Below are 18,415 nucleotides of genomic sequence, written 5' to 3'. Positions count from 1 at the left end.
TCCCCCCAGTTTCTATACTGGGCATGATGTCGTATGGTCTGGAATATCCCTTTGGCCAGTTGGTTCAGCTGCCCTGGCTGTGTCCCCTCTCAGCTCCTTGTGCCCCTCCAGCCTTCTCGCTGGCTGGGCATGAGAAGCTGAAAAATCCTTGACTTAGTTGTTGCTGAGTAACGTTTAGACTGAAAACATCAGTGTGTTATCAACATTCTTCTCATACTGAATCCAAAACATAACACTATACCAGCTACTAGAGAGAAAACTCTCCCAGCCAGAACCAGGACAGCTGTTCTGCCTATACTGTAAGTCAACCAGCTGTGCTGTTCAAAGACCGTGGGACAGAAGAAGAGATGTAGGGTGCAGCTGCAAACCACAGTCCTCCCTGACACCCCAGTTTAGGTGCTGTCCAAGTTGCCTCGAGGATTGATCCTGCCCATTGGCACAGGGCTGTGCGCCTTGAGGAGGGCTGGTTAGGAAGAGCGTACGAATAGAAATTGTCTTGAGCATGGGACAAAGGTGAAACACTCCGACTTTCATAGCTTCTGGGTCACAGGGGGAGAAAATCTGAAGACTAATGATTAGCACCTTCTCTTGAGAGAGAGGTGACCAGTTCTGTTCACCAAATGGTGCAGCTGAGTACCTTAGTGGTAGAGATACTGAAGAAAAGGAGAACATCCCAGGCAGCACGTGTTTTCTGGGAAGTGAAAGGCAGCTGGAATAGTTGAACCACAAACGTCTCGTTGGGTCATTCTTCAATGCCTGGGGGGGAGGATGCCCAGGCACCAGACACCAAGCAGTTTAATCGCCACCAGAACTCGGGCTGTGCCGTGTTGTGCCTGTCCAGTGGAAAACACAAAGTGCTACACGAGTTTAGTTATCTCTGGAGTGGCAGCTGAGCAGGGGTGTTGAGGATCTAAGTTTAACGTGGTACTTAAATAGTTGGGTCCCTGTGTGAACCTAGCTGATAGTGCATTAGAAACTTTGAAAATGTTTACAGTACAGCCTTGCAAGCTCAGCATTTGATATAATTTTTCCTTCTAACTAGTTTTATGTATTAAGGAAGCAGAGAAGTAAAGAATGTGCGATAACCTTTTTTTTTTTTTTCCTTAAATTAACTCTTGTACCCACTTATAAGAAGTGAACAAAAGCTTAGTGTGAGTTATTTTTATAAGTTAGGATAATCCTTATGTGATTTTTACATTCAGTTTGCCTAGTTTTCTATTTATACAGTGAAAAGACAGGTTAAGTATTGGCACTAGAATTTCCAGCTGGGCTCTGGAAATACAGCTGTCCAGCTGGCTCTGACTCATTTCTACAAACAAAAATGCTACAATCTAAAGTCTAATGAGCTGTGTGCCTGCTGCATGTAAGACAGGCAGCTGTACCTCTAACCTGCAGCCTGCCTCTGCAGACAAACGAATTTTCCTTTCTGGCAGCGACAGAGTTAATCTGACTAGATAAATTACTGCAGTCATGTAAAATTGGGGAGTAATCCTGGGTCTGCATATTCTGCAATTCTGAGAATTCCTAATTCAACTAGAAAACAATTAGAATATGTAATAGGTGGAAAGATGCGAGAAGTACAGGCTTAAAAAATATATACCTGTACATACTTCTTTGCAGGATACTTCTGATGAGTAAATTGTTAAAATGATGATTTAGGTTAACTTCTTATATTTATGATTGTAGGTTTTTGAAACAGCAATCTAATGCCATAAATGTGGCAGCTTTTGTTGTAAAATAAATGGGAATGAACTACAGGCTTTTTGTTTAGTGGGAAGTTTTATGACTTCTAAAGAATATATTTTCTTACATTCTCAACAAACAAGAAGGTGTTTTAGTTTTCCTGTAAAATAAAATTCATGTAGGAAAGCTTTTACATCTTGGGTGACTTAAATTCTTTTGGTTTTGATTACAATCAAAACACGCCACCCTAATTTGACCTCTTATGAATTTTATGGAACTTCTAAAATTAGTTTAATTTAGGCATGTTGTTTTGGACCAAAATCAAAATGCTCTGTTCTCTAAAATGTCAAACAGGATGCTTTTAATGTTTCTCCTGTTTCCAAAATGAAACTTTGAAATATAAAGATTGATGAAAATGTTTTCTAGATGAAAACAGAGTTAGCAAATCTTTAAACCACTTCTCTCTAGGAATAAAGTTTTAATCTTACACTGTTGTTCAGCATGGTTTTTTAAGGTCATATCTAAAACCACAGGGAACAAAAACAATGTGGGGGATTCAGACTCAGTAAACCAGTTCTGCAGCAGAGCTAAAATGTGTGGTGCACTTTAAGGAGTGTTTCCTAATGTGTGAGAGTGCATTTTCAAGGCTTTTCTTCATCTAGACAAAAAATAATTTTGCCTCTTTGCATATGAGCCCAGCTACAGGCTAGCAAAAGTCAGTTTAGTGACAGCAGGGTGATTTCCAGGAATTGGAGGTAATAAGCATTTCTCTACCCTCTCTCCCTTGCCTCTTCCCCTCCTTGTAAACCATGTAACTTCACTGGCGGGGGCGGGGGGGTGTTGTAGTAGGCTTTCATCCCAGTGATAACAATGCGAGTTATTGACATAATCCCACCTACAGCATGCATTCCACTTGACAGCTATCATGGAATCATTGAGGATGGAAGATCACCTTTGGAGATCACCTACTTCAACTGCTCCTGCCTTAAGCAGGGGCAGCTAGAGCAGGTTCCCCAGGACCATGTCTGTGGGGTTTGAATATCTCTGAGGATGGAGACTCTACCATATCTCTGGACAACCTGTTATCAAATCATAGAATTATAGAATGGTTTGGGGTGGAAGGGACCTTTAAGGGTCACGTAGCCCTGCAATGAGCACGGTCATTTTCAACCAGACCAGGTTGCTCAGAGCCCCGTCTGACCTGACCTTGAATGTCTCCAGGGATGGGGCATCCACCACCTCCCTGGGCAACCTGTGCCAGTGTTTCACCACCCGCATTGTAAAAAATTTCTTCCTTATATCTAGTCTGAATCTACCCTCTTGTAGCTTAAAACTGTCACCCCTTGTCCTATCGTTACAGGTCCTACTAAAAAGTCTGTCCCCATCTTTCTTACAAGCCCCCTTGACGTACTAAAAAACCGCAATAAGGTCTCCCTGGAGCCTTCTCTTCTCCAGGCTGAACAGCCCCAACTCTCTCAGCCTGTCCTCATAGGAGAGGTGTTCCAGCCCTCCGATCATTTCTGTGGCCCTCCTCTGGACCTGCTCCAGCAGGTCCATGTCTGTCTTGTACTGAGAAACACTGTTCCAGTGTTTGTGGTAAAAAGCATTCTCCTGTTTTTTCAGATTACGCCCATTGCACCTCATCCTCCCACAGGGTACCACCGAGTAGAGTCTGGCTCCGTCATCTTTACACCCTCCCATCAGGTATTTATATACATTAATAAGATGCCCCTGAGCCTTCTCTTCTCTAGGATAACCAGTCCCAGCCCTCTCAGCCTCTCCTTGTATGACAGATGCTCCAGTACCTTTATCATCTTGCTGGACTCTTTCCAGTAAGTCCGTGTCTGTCTTGCGTTGGGGCAGCCAGACCTGGAGACAGCACTCTAGCTATGGCTTCACTAGTGCTGAGCAGAGAGGGTCACCTCCCTGGACACGGCCTGAATATTATAACAACACTATAAATGGCCGGTTAAAGCTACATTGTGCAAGGGCCGATGACGGAAGCCCGCACAGTTCTGATAAATGTCATACAATTATAGCAGATGCCTTTCCTCGTAAACAACAGATCTATCCCATTGTGCTGATGAAAAATACAGTTTCTTCTTCCCTCCTTGGACTTCTGGCAGGTGTAGATTACTCTGAGGTTTGGCTGAAGGACCAAAGGGAAATGAGTGTAACTAACTTTTATAACCAAGAGTGCAGTTCTCTTTCAGGAGGCTCCCTGAGTAGCTTCCACCAGAGGATAGAGAACTTCTGCCAAAGGACGCTGGATACAGCTACCCTGAAAAACTGACTGTCGCAAAAAAAAAAAAAAAATAAAATCCTTTGGCATGCCCCAGGAACATTTGTACGCAGCTCTGAGGAGTGCAGTGCAGAAAAGTCAGCTATGATCCCAAACACCGTGCAGCTGCTTTAGCACACCAATGCAGCCATGAGCTCTGCCGTCATTCAGTTCGGGGGGGACTGACCAGTGTTAGCTCGGTGATCTCCACTCGGCACGGAGATAAAATTCTTTGTCAGTAACGCAACGACTCTCCTTAAGAGGTAGTTTTCTCATGAGAGGAATTTATTATCTTGTCTAGGGCAATTACATTTAAACAGAATCAGACTTAAGGCAATGATTCTGTTAGTTCCATTAAAATGTCTCTTACAAAGTCAATACTACTTGGAAGTTTAAAATAAACAGGCTGCCCCCCCCCCCCCCCCAAGAATATCACCCCCCCACACCATACAATCATGTAATCTGAATGCACAGTAAGACTGGGACTTTGACTGGTATCTGTGCATGCAGAGGCAATAGCCTGACACCAATTCTTCACTTCAACTGAGCCACCAATTATCACAGACAGCTCAAATACCAAGTTTAACATCAAATTTGTGCCCACGCATGTTTAAAGTCAGGTATTTTCTTTATTTTTTTAAATTTCAGAATAGAGATAAAAATCAATTTGCAATGTTTGACTCTAGAATTAAACTTATAATCTGAGCTCCTGCCTGCCCACCTGTATTTCCCCTCTTTTGCCTAGAAGCCAAAGTCTGGCTTGAACCGAACTGATTCTCAGATATATTTTTAAAATGCAAAAGGCCTGAAATAAAAATGGATATGTGGCTAAACATTTCCTAAAGGTTGTTCTGAAGATAGCTGTAGGTGTAGAAAAGCCAGTCTGAATGTATTCAGCATTGGTGGAAGTTTCAGATCAGTGTTACGTCTGAAGGGCGATTTGAAATGTAGTTTAGCCCATTGACCCATAGAACTAACCTGTGAGAGATTTGAGTTTGAACCAGTTTCCAGTTTATAAATTCATTTTTTTTCCCAGCATCTAAGGCTAAATTTGTGGCTTACTCCCAGCAGTACTGAGGTCAACTCACAGACTTGCACCAAAACCATCATAAAACCTTACGGTTTGTTGCAAGGACACTTTCTTAAATCTAAACCATATTGTTTTCAGCTGAGTTTTGCTTTCAAATTTGGCTTTGTTTGGAACCAAAACTAGAATGAGAAATTCAAGCAGAATACATTTGAGAAAACTGTTCCTAGTATGAGGAGAGTAGCTCAAAACCAAAGGAAAAACTGTACAAGGGGGGGAGATGCTTTATAAACACCCTTTAAGTGTGAGGTTTATCCTGTAGAAAAAGAACAATAAGCTGCACATTTAATAAGTCATATGCAGAATATGCCTCAAATAGTAATTGATAAATGATATTATAATTATATCTATATAAATATAGATATTAAATTATTAATATAATCTACAGAGTTTTGCCACTAAGGAGAAAGCCCCAAAATCTAGAATGGCATAATTAAACAATTAAATGCAATTTTGCTGTATTGCCAACTGCAAATCAGTTTGAGGAATACTAAAATTAAGTAGTGGGGCTTATTTTTCTGTGGAAGAATCAGCCCATGAGAAGATACCACCCTAATAAGACAAAGTGACACACGTTCTTCTGTGGCTGACAAGGGACAGACAGCACCAGAACAGGTTGCAGCTGCCAGAAGAAGCTGATATCCTTGCATCTGAGGCTTTTAACACTGATCCTCATGCAGTGCTTTGTGGTGACTCCATTTTACATATGAAATCACCATGGCTGCTGCAGAAGACTAATTAAGCTGTGGGTTTATTTCCTGTCATTTTCACTGGCTCCGTTTTTGGGGTTTGGTGGTTTGTTGTCTGTTTTTCTCCATTGCTAGCTTAATTTGAGCTGTTCCTGATGTGGGAACATAAGGAGGGTTTTTATTCTGAACTGTGGATATTGATAGAGTCATTGAAAACTCTGTAATAGGAACACATTAGTCCTACTAATAACTTATCCTGATTTAGTCACTGTGCTGTTACAATTATGATAATCAAGTTGACAATTTAGACTTGTGATTAACACTGTGGATCACTAGTAATTAATGGTAAAGGTTGTCATTAATAAACTAATTTTCTTCCAGTTGTTAGGGTCCTACCAGTCATCAACTACTACAAATATTTTTGAAACAGTGCAACTTGGGCCAGATTTAGACCAATTCTCAAGAGCTTTTTAATTTTAAGACTTTGTCAAAGTTACAAAAACAAGAAGAGCAGAATCTCTAAAGGCAGGTTGCATACAGAACCTGTGAAATCTGTCAATAGCGACTTTCCAGAACAAATCACCAGAAACTGCATGTCCTTATCCAACCCCCAGCATATAGTTTTACTATAGGACTTCCCAAGCTCTTGTGGTTTTAGCCCAAGTGGCAGCTGATACCACTGTATGCTTTAGGAGACATCTATAATCCAGCCAGGGACTCGGACAAGAAGATAGACTGAAATTACCTTAGGTGAGATTGGACAGAAACCCAAGTTAGTGTGGGATATTGAATAAATGGCAGATCAGGAACACAGCCATGCTTCATAAGGGCAGTTCTGCAACAGCGTCTTATACACAGTCATCATCTCCAGGCAAAGTGTTTCTGGCTTCAAGGGTGATGGCTGTAGTCGTCTCCTGTTCCCATACAGTGATTCCTGCTTGGCTCTTTGTTTCTGGGTTGGTTTTGTTCTCTTTTTTTTTTTTTTTTCCCAGTGACTAAGCATGTAATTTGAATCAACTGTGGAAGAAGAGGATTGAAGGTAAAGTAGTGCTTTTTATTATTCAGGTTGTTGTTAATTGCTGTTTTCAGTTCACAACATTTAAATGAAATATTCACACAATCGGGCCAGTTGTAATTCAATCAGAAACCCATCCAACTACCCTGAGGAATCCCATCAGGGCTCCTTACACAGCAAGAAAGAATTTTAATTAGAAATTTGAAATAAGCTTTCCTCCAGTTTTGCCAGGAACAAAATGGGCTGGTGCTTAGTGCTTCCATATGGGGAATTAAAGCCTTTGCAAAAAATCAGCATTTAAAGAAACATCTAGACTTTACGATTGTGATAAATGAGTCTATATCTGCACTTTCTTGTAAGTCCCAGTGAAGAATCTGAATGTCTTACAAATGCATTTCTAGGTGCAAAGTACGCTACCACTTCTGCTGTGAGTATCTGTATTTTTAAAAGAAGTTCTATTTTATACTAAAAAATTATTAATTGCTTAGTTGCACACAAAGCTCTCCTTGAAGATGCAGCTAATAAAAAATAGGCGGTAGAGAGACATTTGAATGGAAAATTACTGTTTAGGCATTTTTAAATAGGTCACATGGTATTAGCCCTGAGAGGTATTTGTTAGAAGAATTCCAGTAAGACGCTTTCTCCAACCCCAGGGCAAGAGGTGCAGCAACAGGGTCAGTTCCCATCATTCAGAAATCATGATTCTTAAACCAGTCACTACTTTCAAGGTGTATGATTCAACTCTAATAAACTGGGGGAGGATAGCAGGGGGAAGTTACTTGACTCTGCATGAAGTTGCTGTAGAGTAAGTCAATAAGGCTTTCTACTCTTTAGTAACTTTGACAGCTGGAAACCTCCTGAACAAACCCAGTTCTGATACTTCTGGAGTGTTTGGCATCTACTGTAAAAGTGAGTACAGCACAAGGCTTGACCCCCATTACAGTAGCATCTAGCACCCCACTCCTAAGCCAGAGCAACACAGTCACTAAAAGGTAGATAAGTAGCAAGGTGTGGGGTTTTGGGTTGGGGGGGTGGGCAGGGAGGGTGGTTTTTTTGGTGTTTTCTTTTTTTAATTATTATTTTTTGCTTGTTTGCTGGGTTTTAGGCTGGGGTGTGGTGGTTTTGGTTTCTTTGGCGATTTTTGGTCTTGCTTAACTGTTTAAACAGAGCTTGGAGGGAAACGAAGTAGCCACTTCACCCTAGACTGCTGTTCCTTTTGCCTCCTGACCTTTATGTCCATGACTTGTTTTCCCTTCTGCTAATCCCTTCTTTAAAAACTTTCAAAGGATAGGGTAGAACACAGAAGTCTTTCCCTCACCTTACAATCTAATGGCTGAAAGGTGACACTTGTAGACCACGGCCCAACTCATTTTGTCAAGTTTTTCCTAGCTTTGCTACCTTGGAAACCTAGCGCCTTGTGTCTATACCATTTGCATTTAATTAGAGTGACAAGCACAGTACTGATCCCATCTTGGAGACTTCCCCAGGCCATTTGCTCAAGGCTATTCAGTTTGTCAGTGAGATACAGGACTTGCACCTCACTGTTCTAATTTCCAAAGAGGACACTTGCTCCAGACCCTCCAGAAGGGCAGGTGGGAAAGAAAAAGAGTTGCAGGCAAGACCCTTAACTTACCTAAATTGGCAATGGCTCCATTGACTAGACTTACACTACCAGCTCATGATATATACACTATTTGTATACTGTCCTAATAAGAAATACCCTAATGTCCTACCTAGCCTTACCCCTAAGACAAGTAAGTGTCTTTCTCCATGCTCCAAAATTCAGTGTATGAAAAAAAGCTTCCACTTTGAACATTTTTCTTCTGCTGCTTAGGATCCCTAGAGCTCAACTAGGGATGAATCTGATTACATGCAGGGTGAGTCTGAACATAAAGCTAAAACAAAAAAGGCAATTTTGTAATTTGGTTCAGCATAAGTAAGGGCTTGAGCATAGGTAGTAGTTCTGGTGGGTTTTTTGGCATGTGGGGGGGTTTCTCCCCTGTTCTCTATGCATTGTAAGACTTGCTGGCACGCGTGCCTCCAATGCACGCTCACTGAATGAAAGTCAGGAGCAGGGTTTTGCGTTAAAGCATGAGTTACAGTATTTAAGACGTTCATCTTGTTTTCTTGTTTAGAAAGAGGGCTTTCTAATACAGCTAGATAATTAATTGAGCTGTCTGTTACATAAAACATGGGTTTTCTGACTAGAAGTACACTCATTTTACAAGGATTATGCACCTTGGTTTTTGCATGGAAACGATATTAGCTAGAAAAGAGTTAATTTCTTGACAGAGGAAATGAACGTATTTGTATGGCAATTGCATCTATTAACAGAATAAATTTTCCTTCAGGGCCATCTCACTGATTTTACAACCAGTTTCACATTTGATTCAAGTTCTTTGGAGCATGATATCTCAGATATGTCATGGAAATGACACAAAATGTTTAGCAAGTTGTGCTTCAAAATCAGCAGGTTTTGTTCTCCCCGTTTCAAAAGCCTTAACTACACTTTAAACGTGATTTTAAAGTATAACATTTTTTCCAGCACTCTGAACTAAAGCAGGTGTCCCAGTTCAGTATGCAGAGCAGGAGTTCAGGTTGTAATCACTATTATACTCCAAAGGTTGGTTTTAATTAAGAAGAGCAAAGTGATTTTAATGAAAAGGGGAAAGTTTTTAGATTAAGAGCTTTTGTTTAAACAAAGAGTTCAGACATTATAATCCCAAGGGAGTTCTCCTTAAAAATTCTTAAGGAAATAATGAAGAGAAGAACAAAAGGTTGAGGGTTTACGGAAATCTGCTACTGAAATTTAGCACTCGGGAGAAGAAAAGAAGCGATAGTCATGGAAGTTCTCTACCTGTTCTCCCTTGGCCAAGGACCGCTTTTGCTGTTTCATCCACCAAGCTTCTCTGTGTTTCCTGCAGGGGCTCTCTAGATTGTGTAGCATGGGAATTTAATTATCACAGTCTGCTATCATAACAGTCAGTCCCTGTCAATTATACTGGTGATTTAAGCAGCAAAATAATCCTTACAAAAGATCTCCGACTGGACTGAGGGAATTAAATACTTTAGCGAAAACAATGACAACTCACATCTAACTAAAACTAGAGTTTTAGTCTTCTTTTCTTAACCTTTTTATCTACTGTATGAAATGGTAATACACACCATGCTATAGTTAAAAACACTGTAGCTTCCACGGGTATTGGATCAATTTGCTCTCCATCCTCAGACATCTATGCCTTTTGTAGGAATGAAAAGCCATTGATTCACTGTTCAGCCTATATATGAAGCTACAGGATAAAACTAGAAAAAAGGTGAACGTTATTGCCACTTTTGGATCACTGCTTATCTACTTTCTTGATATGCAGAGGAAATGCCCTTTAAAAGTCTCTATCAACTTATTAATTCTGGACTAGACATTAGTTGCAGCAACAAAAACACTTTTTAGGCTGAATATGCAATCTTTTCTCTTGTCTGCTTCAGAAACCTTAACCAGGGAGTAGGTTGTCAGTTCATACTTTTCTCAATATATGTAAAGTAATAACAGTGATATGCCTAGAGATTATCATACTGCATTTTCTTTGACAGCTGGGAGCAGCTGCACTACAAACAAAGGCAGCACAGAAGCAAGGCTGTCTAGCTAGACTGATGCACATTGTGTGTTCCTTGGAGAAACTAATCTCTTCTGCTGCTTCCCATTGCTCAGCTTACTCAGCATGTCTCGAGCCATGTCTAATTACCATTTCTACCTCTCATTCAGTCCAAAAAGGCACTATTATATCAGACAAAACCTGCATCCTATTTCTGGGTTGGTCATGTATTACTTCTTCCCTTCTCTTTCCATCAGAGCTCTTACCAAATCTGCTCCTTCGGCTGTCTCTCACTTGACTCGCAGCTCTGCGTGCCAATGCATGTCTCCAGCTCACTGAAGTGGCTTCCTGGTGCTTTCTTACAACCTGTAGGAGACATTTACTATTGAAGTTTTCTTATTTTCTTGCTACTGTCTCTTGTCTGCTTCCCCCCACCCCCAATCACTGGTTTAGATACCAGTAGGCACAAAAACTTGATCTTATCTATTTCTCTTGGAACTACGCTATTTGAGTGTGGCCTGTATAGATGTGCGCAAACAGTAGCGTTTACAAAACAGGAAACATAGGGTAGATCCCCAAGTCTATCTAAAGAGGAATGCAAAGTATTTCTTTTTCTGGCTATACTCTAGTTGCTAAATACTATTCACCTTTGCAAAACAGTATCCCTGTTCTTTTGAAGATATTTTTGGAGAACTAGCTGATGTAGAAGACAGTGCAAGACTAGGATTACTGGGTTTTGAGCTCTCGAACCACCCAAGCTATCTAGTGTAGTGCTTCTATACAATCCTGCAGTTATTTTCTGAGTTAAATCTATAGATAGGAGAGAACACATCTTTGAATCCTTCTGGCACTTGGCCTGGGTCGCCATTCATCATTGTGAATTCAGAGTGGGTAAAGCTGAAATAACTCACATTAAAGACAGGCATAAAAAGCTCTGTCATTGCCATTGAAAAGGAATGGGTATTATCCTTTTCCTTTTGAATTCCAGAAGTACCTTCACTATCCTGTTTTAGCTGTAGTGGGAAGAAAAGTCAGTGAGGAGGATCAAGGAAAGACTGGAATTAAAATAATTTTATGATGTCAAAGAGCCACTGGCCCTGCAAAGATTCTACTCTGAGTTACTACCAGGAGGCAGTTCCATAAGGTATAATAAAAGGAGCAGATCTCCCACACTGAAATATCTCCTCTATAGCCAATGTTTTCTGAAAATTAAAAGGAAGTGAGACTGTGTATGATGAAAGGTTCAGGCTGTGAGCCTCCTTTTCCTAAAGCCAGTCTGGCATCTTCCAAAAGATGGAAGAAACCTTCTGGCCATTTTAAAGAATCAAGAGTTTCACTTAGTTCAGCACTGTAATATTTAACTGTAAGAGATCTCTGAATTGTCCTAGGTTCTCCAAAGGTTGGAAGCAAGGACCAAAGATACAGAATGAAGTGTATTAAGCCACATCTTGTTTATGATTTTAGAGACAGATGTTTTGGGGTTTTTTGTGAAGTCTTCATAGATTGTGATACTGAAAAATGAATTACTTTAACAATGATACTTGATCCCTTATGCATCAGGAGACTTCTTGATCTTGGACAAAACTAGCCTTAATTATGACTCCTGCATACAAAGTCACCTTGCACAACTTCAGCTTCTTAATCTAGATGTCTGGTCTGCTATGTCTTGTAGCCTCTCTTGAATTCATGAAGAGGCAGATACCTCCAGGCCCGAGACACTTGTTTTAGCAAGGTTATCAATTAATCCTGTACAGCCTCAGAATACTCTGTACTTACACTAAGTAGCATAGCTATAGACCATACTCTCAGCATGTTAGATGTTTACCTGTATGTTGTGGTTTAAACCCAGGCAGTAACTAAGTACCATGCAGCTGCTCACTCATTTCCCTCCCCACCCACTGGGATGGGGGAGAAAATCAGGAAAAGTAGTAAAACTTGTGGGTTGAAATAAGAACGGTTTAACAGAAGAGAAGAAACTAATAATGATAACGCTAATAAAATGACAACAGTAATAATAAAAGGATCGCAATATACAAATCATCATTTGTGCAGTTCAATTGCTCACCACCTGCAGATCAACACCAAGTTAGTCCCCACGCAGCGATCCCCCCAGCCCCACTCCCCCCAGTTTATATACTAGACATGATGTCCTGTGGTCTGGAATACCCTGTTGGCCACTTTGGTTCAGCTGCCCTGGCTGTGTCCCCTCCCAGCTTCTTGTGCCCCTCCAGCCTTCTCGCTGGCTGGGCACGAGAAGCTGGAAAACCCTTGACTTTCGACTAAAAATTACTTAGCAACAACAGAAAACATCAGTGTGTTATCAACATTCTTCTCATACCCAACTCAAAAACATAACACTATACCAGCTACTAGGAAGACAATTAACTCTATCCCAGGTGAACCCAGGACACTGTATTAAGTTGGTATCAAAGATGAAGACTTTTAGATAGAGAAGAGCCAAGAAAAGGTAGATATTGTTATTGATTTCTAGCAAATTTTTACTACAGTCCGATCAGTACACAGTGTTTCTGGAGTGTTAGAAAGTGAAGATTGTGCATGCAGTTTCTTATGTATGACAGCTTTAGCCCAGCAGTTATCCACAGCTTTTTTTTCTTATTAAAGCATAACAACTTCCTGTACTCTTTGGTAGGCATAATAGCAACATCTAAGTTTTCAGTTTGCAGATTATTGTATTGATATGTCATCTGGATTGCATTTCTGTTCTTTCAGTTCTATTTGGACATGGGCTTTCCTTAAAGTACTCTCTCAGAGACAGTTAACTATCTTGCCAGGCACGGAAGAATGCAAAACATTCACTAACTTGTAAAATATATTTAAAAAAAGTATCTGTAAACATGCATACTTTTCACTTACCTTAATAGTTCAAGGAGTATCTTGAAGAGATCGAGTTGATGAGAATGAAACTGATGCTGAATACTTGATCTCCAGAGATAGCTGTTCTTCAAGACACAGTTGATTTCAACAAGGATGGTACTAGCTGATGTCTGGAATAACCCCTTGAAAGGACAGACAGGGTAAGGTAAGTAGACTGTCTCCTAGATGGATGCATATCCCCACCCAGGCCAAAGTGGTTAAAATAGCATGAGACACAAAAGATATTAAAGACAAGAAAGTGGAGGCCCATGCTTGTTCTGGAAGTCCCTAGACAGAACCAAACTAGTAAAACTTAAGAAGGGGATAGAGATATGAAGTATATATCTGCCTTCTAAACTTTGAAAAACAATCAGTTCTTTCCTCAGGGCAAAGGGCTGCCCCTTCCATTGTCATAAGGCTATTTTTTTTTTTAAAACAAAATACAGAAAATTAAGGCAAGGTAAGGAGTCCTGCCTTTAGTGGACGCCATAGGATTACTATATAGTATTTACAGGCTTGTGCTTTTCCCTGCACACATGCATGCTCTGTGCCATTTGCCTTCGTAGCACCGCAGGTTCTCTGTGGCTGTGGAGGAACAAGTTCTAGAAAACTTTTCACTTGGGGAAGGTGGAGGTTGTTTCAAGTATAAGATTTGAGTTTGGTTGGGTTTATTCATTTTTGTCATGCAGACTACTCGGTCACTACCAATAGCTATACGTAATAACAGAAGTTATAGTATCAGTTTTGTTCTTGAATTCCGAATAGATTACACAGACACATGAATTCTGTGATTTGAACACCCAAGTAAAGATCTAGTCCTGGCCCTCGACTCTCCAGCATCCTAAACATTTTAATAACAAGTGACAAAAGACATGGCCAGCAGAAGACGTTTATGGACTACAAGACAGTACAATGTCTAAAGCAAATCTAGTGTATCAGGGTTTGTTTCCCTAAACCCAGGCATAAGCCAGACATGAAAAATTGCAATTCTTTTCCTGCTAGCATACTTTCTTCTCTGTCCTGTAAAACTGTAGGTGGGCCTGTTTAGTTATAGTTAGATGAGAATGAACTGTCTATTTTTGCGATAACTAGGTATGTAAAAGTAGTAGGTCATTTCTAGGAATCCAGTTGTTCTAATTGCCAACAACATTATCTTATTAACAGATTTTATTTAAACATTACTTCCAGCTGGAGTAGCCAGGAACTAAAGGCCTTAGTTTTTTGTGTTTCCAATTACTGAGTAGTAGTGTTGCTGATTATCCGATAAGGTGAGGGCATTCATGAGTAGATGCACAAATCGCTCTCTCCTGTATCAGTCAATAAATACAGTGGTACACAGGCAAAGCTGGGAAAGGTAGTGCTGAAACAGAAGTTTCTTCAAGGAAGAAAAGAGAGAGAGGTATTGCAATATACGAAAGATATAGAAACATGCATGATATCAAAACCTTGCTTTCGGTGAGAATACACAAGTATTCTCATGGTACCCTCAGAGGCTATTCCATTTCTTCTCTTCAGGTCCTGACTCGATTGATTAGCTGTCCCTTGAGGCAGAGTAAACTCAGGTTTTGTTTCTATTGGCACGTGTCACTGAAATGAGCAAGTCTTGAACCAAATAGCTGTCTTCAGCACAAATTTGAAGATAGTGTTTTAAGTTCTTACTGAGGTTTACGTGTTAAAAACAAAGCACCCACAACCTTAAGGTTTAGGGAAACTCATTCCTTTTTCATCTGAAACTTGTTCAAACTACTTTTTTTTTTTTTTTCCCAAAAAACTTGACTGTAAAATAGATACAAGTAAATTTGCTAGGCATTTGACAGCACCATTTGAATCTTCCACTGTATTAAGATGCATCTGCTGCCATAGTTTCCTGTACTAGAAAGAGTCAATTACAGAAGGAAATTAGAAGCTGACATAAAGGTCAGAGACTAGGTGAACAAGGGAAGGGAAGTTCTGAAATTACACAGCTATTGCAATTAAGGTCTGATAGTCCTTCTTCTACGGGTCATAGGATCTGTGACAGTTTTGATAAATGTTTTAACTTTTATAACAGATCTCTCAAGGATAGCAATAGCAGAGGAAAAAGTTCTCTTTACAAAATCACAAGAAAGGAGTCAAAAAGTTCCTTCAGCTTCCTTAACCTCACTGTACCTGGGTAATTCAACCGCCACTCTCAGCCTCAAAGTTATCGTTCTAGAAGCGCTTCTAATATTTGCCAAACTAAATCTATATTTGACAGAACATTTAAAGTTTCAGACTTCAGCATGAGTAACTCTTGATTTAGAGTTCATGAAAGAATACATCACATTAGATTTCATCTAGGACAGATTTAATGAAAATTGAACCCTACTGAAATTCTAACCATACTTGATATTCAAAATCCCAATATTCAGTAACGTGCCATATAAAACACTCTGCGTGTTCAAAACAAAGAACTGGTTTTGCTCTATTTGGAAGCAGGTAAAGTGACACAAAAAGAGATTACTGCTGTGGTGGTAAACAAAGCAGTGAGACCAAAAGCCTTCTAAACAATAAAAAGGACTTAAAAATAATAGTAATCTCACACTATTAGGGTGGTCTTAATAATGTTGTGTATTGTCTTAATTTGCATTCATATTACTTCTGAAAGGAAGTGCTTGCTGGATCAGATAAGGAACTATGTTCTTTCCATTATTACACAGCTCCTGACTGAAAGAGAACTCTGCAGTTCTTCCTGAATATCAGAAAGAAGTGAGTCATGGAAAAAAAGGATTACAGTTAAAGAAATCCTTCCTTTCCATTGTAGCTGAACAGAATAATCTGTGCATCTTTATAATACCTGTGCTCACTTTTGCAGGATTGGTGTGTGGAAGATCATGTCCTTAAAGCATTCGACAAAACTACAACACAGCAAAATCTAGGTCTGGATTATGTGCAAATCAGTTTCCCAATAAAAAGGTGAAAAAGGAAAGCTTGTCAAGCCCAGATAAAGCATGGAGTGTATTGTAAGACGAACAACTAAGTCAGGATCTTGCCTAAAGTGACAGAGAAAGCACACAGAGTGGTTGCAGTAGTAGATTTGCATCTAGCTGGGAACTTGGTTTTTTTGTTAAGTATCAGAAAGCAGAGTCAGAGGAAAAAATGTTAAAAAAAGGATACTTAAAAGTCTTTAGGAAACACCAAGCATGAAATGTAATGGCTGCTTTGAATAAGTAGGTAAGATTCCTGAACATGGAAACAAAGAACAACCACTCAACCTGCCCCCCACCCCCTCTCCCGCCGAAAAATCTCAGAGAACAGGAGAAATCATCTCCGTAAGAGCATAGACTTGGAGGAGGAACACAACTGAACAGCTTTGCTGTCTCCAAGCAAAACAGCTTTAGGCAAATAAGAATCTGGGAGGAGAGCAGAGTCAATTGTCTGACTATACCAGTCAAGTCCATTTTCTATATATCTGTAGTTGACACCAGATCACAATTCAACCAGCATGACTTAATAATGTATGGCTTTAGGAATATCACCACTATTCTTAATCTACATTTATCATACAGTTCTATTAATGCATTTAAGCATGTACTCTAAGAACAAATAGTGAAGAATTAATCCTATGGCTTTATAAGCCTACCATCCCAAGTGATTATTAGTAAAAGTAAATTGGGCATAATTGTTTTGGTTTTCTAGGGAAAAAAAAATTAAGTATTTGGGTTGGTCATTATTTCCTTTCCCCTTTTAGCGTGCTTTCACACGTTATGATACAAGGCATAAGCAGAATGCTTAATTTGTACTCCTCTATCTGATCTGTCTATCTTACACTAGGATGTATACATAAAAAAAAATATCTTCCTTTGAACTTGTGACCCTTCTTAAGACCCTCGATTAATGCTGAACAGAATAATCTCTCAAAATTTAGTCATTATTTTTCATTATTATTTAGTCATTATTACTTATTTTAAGTAAAAGCACACTACGTGTTTTACTTAAAAAAAACCCAACCAACCAAAAAAACCTGAGGAAGGTACATCTATGTACAGCAACACCTCTCAAGCAAGATTTGTCCACATTGTATTGTGACCACTGCATGTGCCTTCATGGTTGTATTATGTGACTAAAGGGGACTGGAATAAGGTCACTACCTTACTGGTTGAGTACTGTGTTGGTGTCGTTTAACCCCAGCCAGCAACTAAGCACCACACCACTGCTCACTCACTTCCCCCCACCCAGTGGGATGGGGGAGAGAATCAGAAGGAAAAAAGTAAAACTCGTGGGTTGAGATAAGACTGGTTTAATAGAACAGAAAAGAAGAAACTAATAATCGTAACAGGAACATTAATAAAGTGACATTAGTAATAATTAAAGGATTGGAATATGCAAGTGATGCACAATGCAGTTGCTCACCACCTGCCAATTGACACCCAGTTAGTCCCCAAGCAGCGATCCCCCCACTCCCCCCAGTTTATATACTGGGCGTGATGTCGCATGGTCTGGAAATCCCTTTGGCCACGTTGGTTCAGCTGTCCTGGCTGTGTCTCCTCCCAGCTTCTTGTGCCCCTCCAGCCTTCTTGCTGGCTGGGCGTGAGAAGCTGAAACCCCCTTGGCTTTAGACTAAACTTTACTTAGCAGCAACTGAAAATGTCTGTGTGTTATCAACATTCTTCACATACTGAACCCAAAACATAATGCTATACCAGCTACTAGAAAGAAAATTCACTCTGCCCCAGCCAAAAGCGGGACATGTATGCACCTTCCCTTTTTTTCACGTTCTGATAACCTCCCCGCTGAGACTGCCTTTTGCCCTGGCTCCTCTCTGTACCCATGCTGAGGTTCTCACAGAGGAACGGCAAGCAACATTTCACACAAAACTTGGGGACTCCTCACCATCCACCAGAACAATCTAAACGCATCACCTTTTCCAAAGAGCCTTGAGACCAATCATTTAAATTCAGGTATTTGTTGCAAATCTCTTCATGGAAGAGTGATTTAGAGGGTTTTGTACATTTGCTTATAAAGAGCGCTCTCCTCTGAAGCACACCCTCTGAGCCGATTAAGCCCAAGTGCCCCAATTTCTTGAAGCAAAGCCCGAGAACTGCATTTTCCCTATACCTTCCATGGCATACCGGGTGAAAGCTAGAAGTCACCAGAAGGCAGAGAGAATGCTCATCTTCAAGAACAGTTGCCATCTTAAACGTCAATGCACAGAAGAGCTAAAAAACACTTTACAGC

The 18,415-nt window shown here is 40.2% G+C and overlaps 1 long non-coding RNA gene across 1 annotated transcript; it reads right to left on the bottom strand.

Annotated features, from left to right (window-relative positions):
* Positions 1-240: 240 nt before the first annotated feature.
* Positions 241-13,371, bottom strand: LOC126049320 (uncharacterized). The gene is made up of 5 exons (XR_007509153.1): positions 13,220-13,371; positions 6,486-6,757; positions 3,489-3,620; positions 2,653-2,762; positions 241-833 (listed from the first exon to the last, which is right to left on the bottom strand). It is a non-coding gene; the product is annotated as an uncharacterized LOC126049320 (long non-coding RNA).
* Positions 13,372-18,415: the final 5,044 nt, after the last annotated feature.

Source organism: Accipiter gentilis, chromosome 22 (genome assembly GCF_929443795.1).
Source record: "Accipiter gentilis chromosome 22, bAccGen1.1, whole genome shotgun sequence".
NCBI classification, from domain to species: Eukaryota; Metazoa; Chordata; class Aves; order Accipitriformes; family Accipitridae; genus Astur; species Astur gentilis.
The sequence above is the reverse complement of the archived record's forward strand: the minus strand, read 5'-3'. Positions and strand labels throughout refer to the sequence as shown.